The sequence below is a fragment of the Crocodylus porosus genome, unplaced genomic scaffold, assembly GCF_001723895.1.
Source record: "Crocodylus porosus isolate Cpor-Errol unplaced genomic scaffold, CroPor_comp1, whole genome shotgun sequence".
Lineage (NCBI taxonomy): Eukaryota > Metazoa > Chordata > Crocodylia > Crocodylidae > Crocodylus > Crocodylus porosus.
Window position 1 is genome coordinate 86,656,691 of NW_017728931.1, and position 7,230 is coordinate 86,663,920.

The following is a 7,230-nucleotide window of genomic DNA, read 5'->3' on the forward strand; positions in this document are numbered from 1 at the left end:
CTTCCTGCCCTTTGGGCAGGGGGCTGGACTCGATGATCTCCCGAGGTCCCTTCCAGCCCTGATGTCTATGAAATCTATGAAATATGTTGCTCTGAAATAGACTTTTCCCTTGGTTCTAGTCTCCATATTTGCTCTCCAGTGTCTACCAATGAGTATATTAGTTCAACTTTGAGAAGGAGCTGGATAATTCCTGAGATGTAGATGAAGGTTCAAATCCCTTTCAGGGTGAAGAGGACTCATAAAATGGGTTTCCTGCTTCTTGTGGAAATAGTGCTATAGCCAAGAGGTTGAAAGACAAAACACAGTAGGGTCAAGGGTCCTCCTCTTTATTCTTTCAAGATTTATGTTTTACAGAGCCATGTACCTGCCCAGCCAGTATACAACCTGTTGTTCAAGCTTGGTATTTATGTGGGTGCTTATATATCCACATTGCATAAGGCATAGACTCTCAAATTGTTCATAAGTACTAAAAATGGCAGTAATGTAAAAGCATCATGTATCTAAACCTATAGATAGATAATGTCAGATATATAGAAGATTACTCTTACAGAAGCAACATAAAACTACGTGAGTGAGCAATAGAGTTAGCTTGTATGTTTTTAATTTCATTTATTTTACCTTGTGATGGTCAAAATGAAAATGAATATTTCTTAGCTATAAAAACAAGGCAATCTAATGTTTGTATGTTTTATTGTTGAGTAAATGCTTTTAAAGAAGAGATCTGAGGGCTTTAGAAAGACTTTTTAATTATACAGGGCTAAACATTGTAGCTGTTTACTTCTATATTTTAAATGTTTATCCAGCTCTGATGGAGCTTAGAGAAGAACATTTTGTATTTAATAGGCTTCCCCCTCCTTGAACTTGCTTATGATCAGACTATTTATGCCCTGTGTGTGTCAAAGCATATTGTTCGTATTAATAACAATAAGTATAATAAAATAATAGCAACATAAAGCAATAATGGGATGAAATAATACGAGAATGAAATTATGAAATACGATAAACATAATAAAAATAAGCGTACCTTTTATGTATACAGGCTATAGTACTGATAAAAATCTGCTTACAACCAATTATTTTATCTGTTTTGTGAAACATATTTTTGTTGTATTCCATTAAGTAAATCCCTTTTTTTCTCCAAAGTTTGTCTTTCATATTCTAAATCAATTTAGAAACTTGGAAAGAGGAAAGTTGCAGAATTTTTATTTACTGGTTTGTCACAGTTCTTTGTGCAATATAGCACTTCCTTCAGTAGGGATCTATTAATCAGAAACTAATTCTGTCCTTCCCAAGCTTGCTGTCCAAAACCTTATAATTCAGTCCTTGTGCTATTGCTACCAAAGGACTCTCATCTCTTCCTAATTATTCCTGCCAAATCTTTGTCACCTTCCTTTTCTATTTGCTAATTGAAGCTTGCCACCTGTTAAACTTGTAACCAACTGTTACCTTAATTGTTCCTAATGTATAGTGTGGCTCAAGAGGTGCCTTTCTTAAGGCTGATTATCCTTCAAAAGCTTTTGGTACTTTCAAGCCTGCCAGCACTTAATTGCTGGACATAAGTAATACTGGGCATGTCTACATCTGCAATTAATGCAAAGCAATAAATTCTAGTTGGACTGGAGTTTATTACTCATGGATACCACATTTGAAAGTGTGCCTATGATTGCAGCATGTTGAACTGGGTCAGAGCAGACCTGGCGGGCAGGGAGTCTGAAGCAGTCAGCCTGCCAGCCCAGGGCTGCTCCAACCTGGCTCAATGTGCTGCAGAGGGGTTATCTGGGGCACAAGGGTACTTCAGTGCATGGATAGATGGCAGGAAGCTGCTGCACTGAAGTACTGTTGTGCCCAAGCCAGCCCTGTCAGCATCTACAAGTGCACTGCTGTAGAGTAAAAAACCCTTTGCCATAGGACAGTAATTGTGTTTACAATACTTACCTATGGTAGAGTTACTCAGCTTACTCTGTCCTATTAGCACGCCACATGTAGGCACTGAGACATTTTCTACAGACCTAACTAGGCAACTAGGTAAATGTCTGGTATAGACATGCCTACTAACATCTTCACAAGAGCTAAAGACTGCCTATATGTGTGCTGGGTTGTATTCTAATTAGAATGCATCAGTGCAAACTCAATTAATCGAGTCTGCTGTGTGTTCTAATTAGAATGCTCCAGAGTGGCCTCACCGTCATATGTATAAGCCCCTACACATTTAAAACTGGCCACAAGGGTGCTTTATCTAAACCTAATGTGAGGGCTTAATATACATGATGGCGTTGTGTTTTAATTAGAGCAGCTTTCTAGGAACCACTCTAATTAACTCCCTGCCCCCCCCAACCCTAACTCCGTCCCAGTTCCAGAGAGAGACGTGCAGGTGAAAGTCTGCTGCACCCCCGTGAGCCCAGTGACCCCAGGAGAGACCCCAGGAATCTCCAGGACCCCCAGTGAGCCCCAGTCTGCTCCCTTTTGGGGTCTCTGGTGCACCAGCTGGAGGAGCTCCAGGCCACAGTCCAGAGACTGAGTGCCATCAGGGATGGTATGCAGGAGATAGACTCCTACTCCCAGGCCCCTCACCCCTTGGAGGTGGAGGGGAGACCACAGTTGCCTTACTGGACAAGGGAGGACTCGAGGACCTCCCATGCTGTCCAGCCAAGGGGTTGGACCAAGGTGGTCAAGGGCCCCTAGGCCTGCCGCTCCAAGGTCCCGCCCTGCCAGAGCTTTGCAACAGGTATGAACCTCTTGCAGCCCCAGCAGAGCCTGCCAAGCTGCCAGGTCCTGCAGGCAAGACAGGCTCAATTGTAACTACCACCCCCACTCTCCCTAAGACAAAACACAAAGTGTTGTCATGGGAGACTCCATCCTGAGGGGGACTGAGGGGGCAATCTGCCACACCGACCCCTTAGCCTGGGAAGTCTGCTGTTTCTCGGAAGCCCGAATCCGAGACATGGAGGAGAAAATCCCTGAGCTTCTCCTGCCCACTGACCACTACCCTATGCTCTTTATCCATGCAGGCACAAATGACATGGCTCAGAGCACTCCCAGCTGGGTCATGAAGTGCTACAGGGATTTGGGAGTGGGGCTTAAGGGGTTGGGGGCACAGGTGATGTTTTCATCGATCCTCCCAGTTTCGGGCTATGGGCTGAGAAGGGAGAGGAGGATCAAGGTAGTGAACCAAAGACTGCGGCGCTGGTGTCATCGGTTTCCACGACCACAGTCTGCTCCTTGGTGACAGAGGCAGTGAGCTGCTGGGAAGGAATGGCTTCCACCTCTCTCCATGGGGGAGGAGGCTCTTCTCAGCCAGACTGACCTAATCCACTGGGCTTTAAACTAAGCCCACCGGGGGATGGGGGGAATACTGCCACTGCTGGCCTGCTAAGCAACCCTTGCAAAGCCAGCAGGCCAAGGCACTTAAGGGAGCCCACCCCTGCCTCAGTCCTGGAGTGAGCTGTGGGCAAGGCAAGGGCCCCTAAAGGGACACTTGCCTGCCTGTACACAAATGCCAGGAGCTTGGGGAATAAACAGGAGGAACTTGGCCTGCTGCTTAACACAAATAACTATGATGTCACAGGGATAACAGAGACCTGGTGGGACTCCACCCATGACTGGGCCACAGGTATGGATGGCTGTACCCTGTACAGGAGGGATCAAGTGGACAAAAGGAGTAGGGGTGTAGCTCTCTATGCCAAGGAAAGCTATGCATCCCTGCAAGCTGATATTAGCACCCAGGGTGGACAACTGGAGACCCTCTGGGTTAAAATCCATGGGGAACACGGCACAGGGGACACAATGATGGGAGTCTACTACAGACCTCCTGCCCAGGATCAGAAACTTGACCAGTAGTTCACCAGGGAATTGGCTGAGGCGGCATGCTCCCAGTGCATGGTTGTCATGGGAGACTTCAACTACCCAGACATCTCATGGGAAGAGTGCTCAGCCAAATCCGAGTGGTCACAAAGCTTTCTCTCGTGTGTGGATGAGTTCTATCTAATGCAAGAAGTCTATGGGCTAATGAGAGGTAAAGCGCTGCTTGACCTGGTACTGGCAATGGGGGATGACCTAATCAGTGACCTAATGATTGAAGGGAAGCTGGGTGACAGTGACCATGAGCTGATCGTCTTCACCATCCACTGTAAAGCTGGTAAGTCAGTCAGCAATACAGAAGTCCTCGACTTCAGGAAAGCCGACTTTGACAAGCTAAGGACGCTTGTCAGTGAGGCCCTAGAGGACCACAAGCCAAAGGGGAGGGGAGCTCAGGACAAGTGGTTGGTCCTCAAGGGAGCAATCCTGGATGTGCAAGTAAAGTCTATCCCTTCTTGGAGGAAAGGCAGCAAAAGGGCACAGCAGCCCCCTTGGCTCTCCAGGGAACTAGCGGACCTCCTATGTTTAAAAAGAAAGACCTGCAAAGGATGGAGGACTGAATCTACCTCTAAGGAGGAATACTTTGCACTGGTCTGGACCTGCAGGGAGCAAACCAGAAAACCCTAAGCTGTGGTGGAACTCCAACTAGCTACAAAATATCAAGGACAATAAAAAGTCCTTTTTTAGATATGTGGGGAGTCGGAGGAAAAGCAAGGACAACATTGGACCCCTGCTAAACCAGATGCTAAACATGATTCAACTGCCAGCTTATAGATTATAATGGGGCATGGGTATTTTGGTTGATCTTAATTTTTTTTCCAATCCAGCTAGCTTCTGTACAAGGGCCAATCCGGTAGACAAGTTACAAGATGTGTACTAGATTTGACTCAACAGACAAAACAGGTGAGGCAGTGCCCATAAATCCTGACTAAATCCTTCTGGGGCTTAGTCACAAAGGAAAGTGGTAAGCATTTCAGTAGTATCATCCCTGCCAGGAGAAATTAAGAACCTAAGACTTTTCACTGGCAGAAACTCAGGTGCCTATGGGGTTAGGTGGCATGTATGAAGGGATTTTGTGCATCAGCTAGACTTATCATATCTAAAAAAGCAACTAGACACATGAGGGCCTTCTTAGTCCTTTGGGTCAAGTAGGATTTAAAGGGAGTGATTGCCTTTTAAGGATCTGGACTAAAAGAGTTGAAGTCTTCTAAAATTTAATCGTAATTTCTTGAGTAAAAAAAAAAAATCTAGCACCACACAGGGGATATATAGATATGACCTATCAGGAAATAGAGAAAAAGATAATTTCTAATGCCATAAAACTCTTAGAAAACAATCAAATACATACAATTGGAGTTATGGTATCCTGGAACTACCACTACACTAAATTCTGTTTGCTTGACTCTTACAAACAGTCCTGCTGACTTCACATTCTGTATGGTTAATTATACATTGTAAACTTTAGCTACTCTTTTATGCAGTTTTTCTTCTTCACTGTCATCTTGTGAAGTTTACTCTTGGTTTAGACATATCTGTTCATAAAGCAATTAAAATTTACCTCATCTTCCTGGTGCAGAACAAAGCAGGAGGGACAAAATGGAAAATGCCTTGGCAATAAACTGCTAAATTCCTTTGATGTGCTAAATTAGACTGGATATTAAATGTTGCACTATACAAGATTTTTTTAAAACATAAAGGAAGCAATAGGTTTTAACTTTTTTCTTTATCCTGTACATATATTTTGTTTGCAGTTTTAGCTAGGAACAAGACAAAGGAAAAAAACCCTGAAGCAGGGCACATTCTTATAATTGAAATCTTTCTCAAGACCTTAGAGTATTAGGAGAGATGAAAAATCTATGCCTTCTTGCTCTCTTGTATGCAGATTGAATAACAAAGGATCATGTGATACCATCAGATTTGCCCTATGAATCATGGACATTTGGCAGTATTTGCATGTTTAAAGGACTGACAGCGGCTTCTGTACAAAATAAAGCATTGTAGACATGCACAGATTTTTAATTTTTACAATATGACAGTTATCCAATATGGATACACTTCAGGAAAGGAAATGAAATGACTCATGCTGCTTATATGAAAATTAAATATAAATAGACTTGGCCACCTGGTGCTGCTGAACGAAATATAAAAATTCATAGAAAACTGATATTAATAAAGTGGAAAAAGTATGTTCTAGAACTCAGAACCTCTCTGATAACTGGAATCAAAGTACTCTGAGAAATGGAGTTTCCTCACTGAAACTTTGTTGACCCTTTGATAAATGCAAAATTTGAAAAACTTGATTGTCCATACTAAGAAATAGGCATTTTTCTTATTAAAACAACCCAACAGGAGCAGATAGATACAGCACTTAGGAACCACCTTAGATGAAACTGGAACCAAAACCTTGATCCCAAGTTAAATCATTAATACTGGTCTGCTTAAACTCTCCATCAGTTGGCAGCGGATGAACTGCTCCACACAAAGTTTAAATCAACTGCCTGGCCGTGGAAGTAGCATTTCTGTTCAGGCAGAACTGAGAATATCAGTTGAATTCATGGCTTATTAAAATCTACCTGATTCCTTCCAGGTTCCTCATTCCAAGGGTATTAATAACCATGACCCTCTCTCCTTTTTTAATGGTCTTGATGATGTTCCACCAACCAAGCTAGCCTTTGTTTTACAATCCTGTTGTCTGTTGGCTATTCCTAATAATGCAGCTCCTATTCCATAGTCCTGCAGACTAGTTTTTAACTCATTCTAATGAAGTTATGGTTGTTTTCCTTCAATGTTAAACTATATAATATCATCTCAGGCCCTATTATATTAGTAAGCCTTCTAGTTTCTTTTTGCCTGGAGAAAAATAGGTACTTCACTATCTGGACCCCCCTTTCTAAAATCTTAGATCCACTCATGATCAGAGTTATATAAGGAATGACTCGTTCCTTCAGCTTACAAAGACTACCTACTGAAATGGGTCTTTTGACCAAGCAGAAGAGTCATTTTCATTTTATTTATACTTGACTATAAAAAAATAAGAACCTCCCCATCTCGTTATTTTTCCTCAAAGAACATCAGGCAACTATCTCAGAAGCTTAACTATTGACTTGAATAAAATGATACCTGCCACTGTTGGTTTTAAGTTTCCTACAGAATCAGTCCAATTAAAGGCCTTGGTTCTGTTACTTCTCCTGAAATTTTGCATTAACTTCAATGGGAACATAGCTGAAGCCAAGGAGCTTTCCTGAATCTTGTCTACAGTGGCATGGTCTTTATTTATTGTCTGCAATGGTTTTCATAGTTTCATAGTTTCTAGGGTCGGAAGGGACCTGAGCAGATCATCTAGTCTGACCCCCTGCCATGGCAGGAAGGAGTACT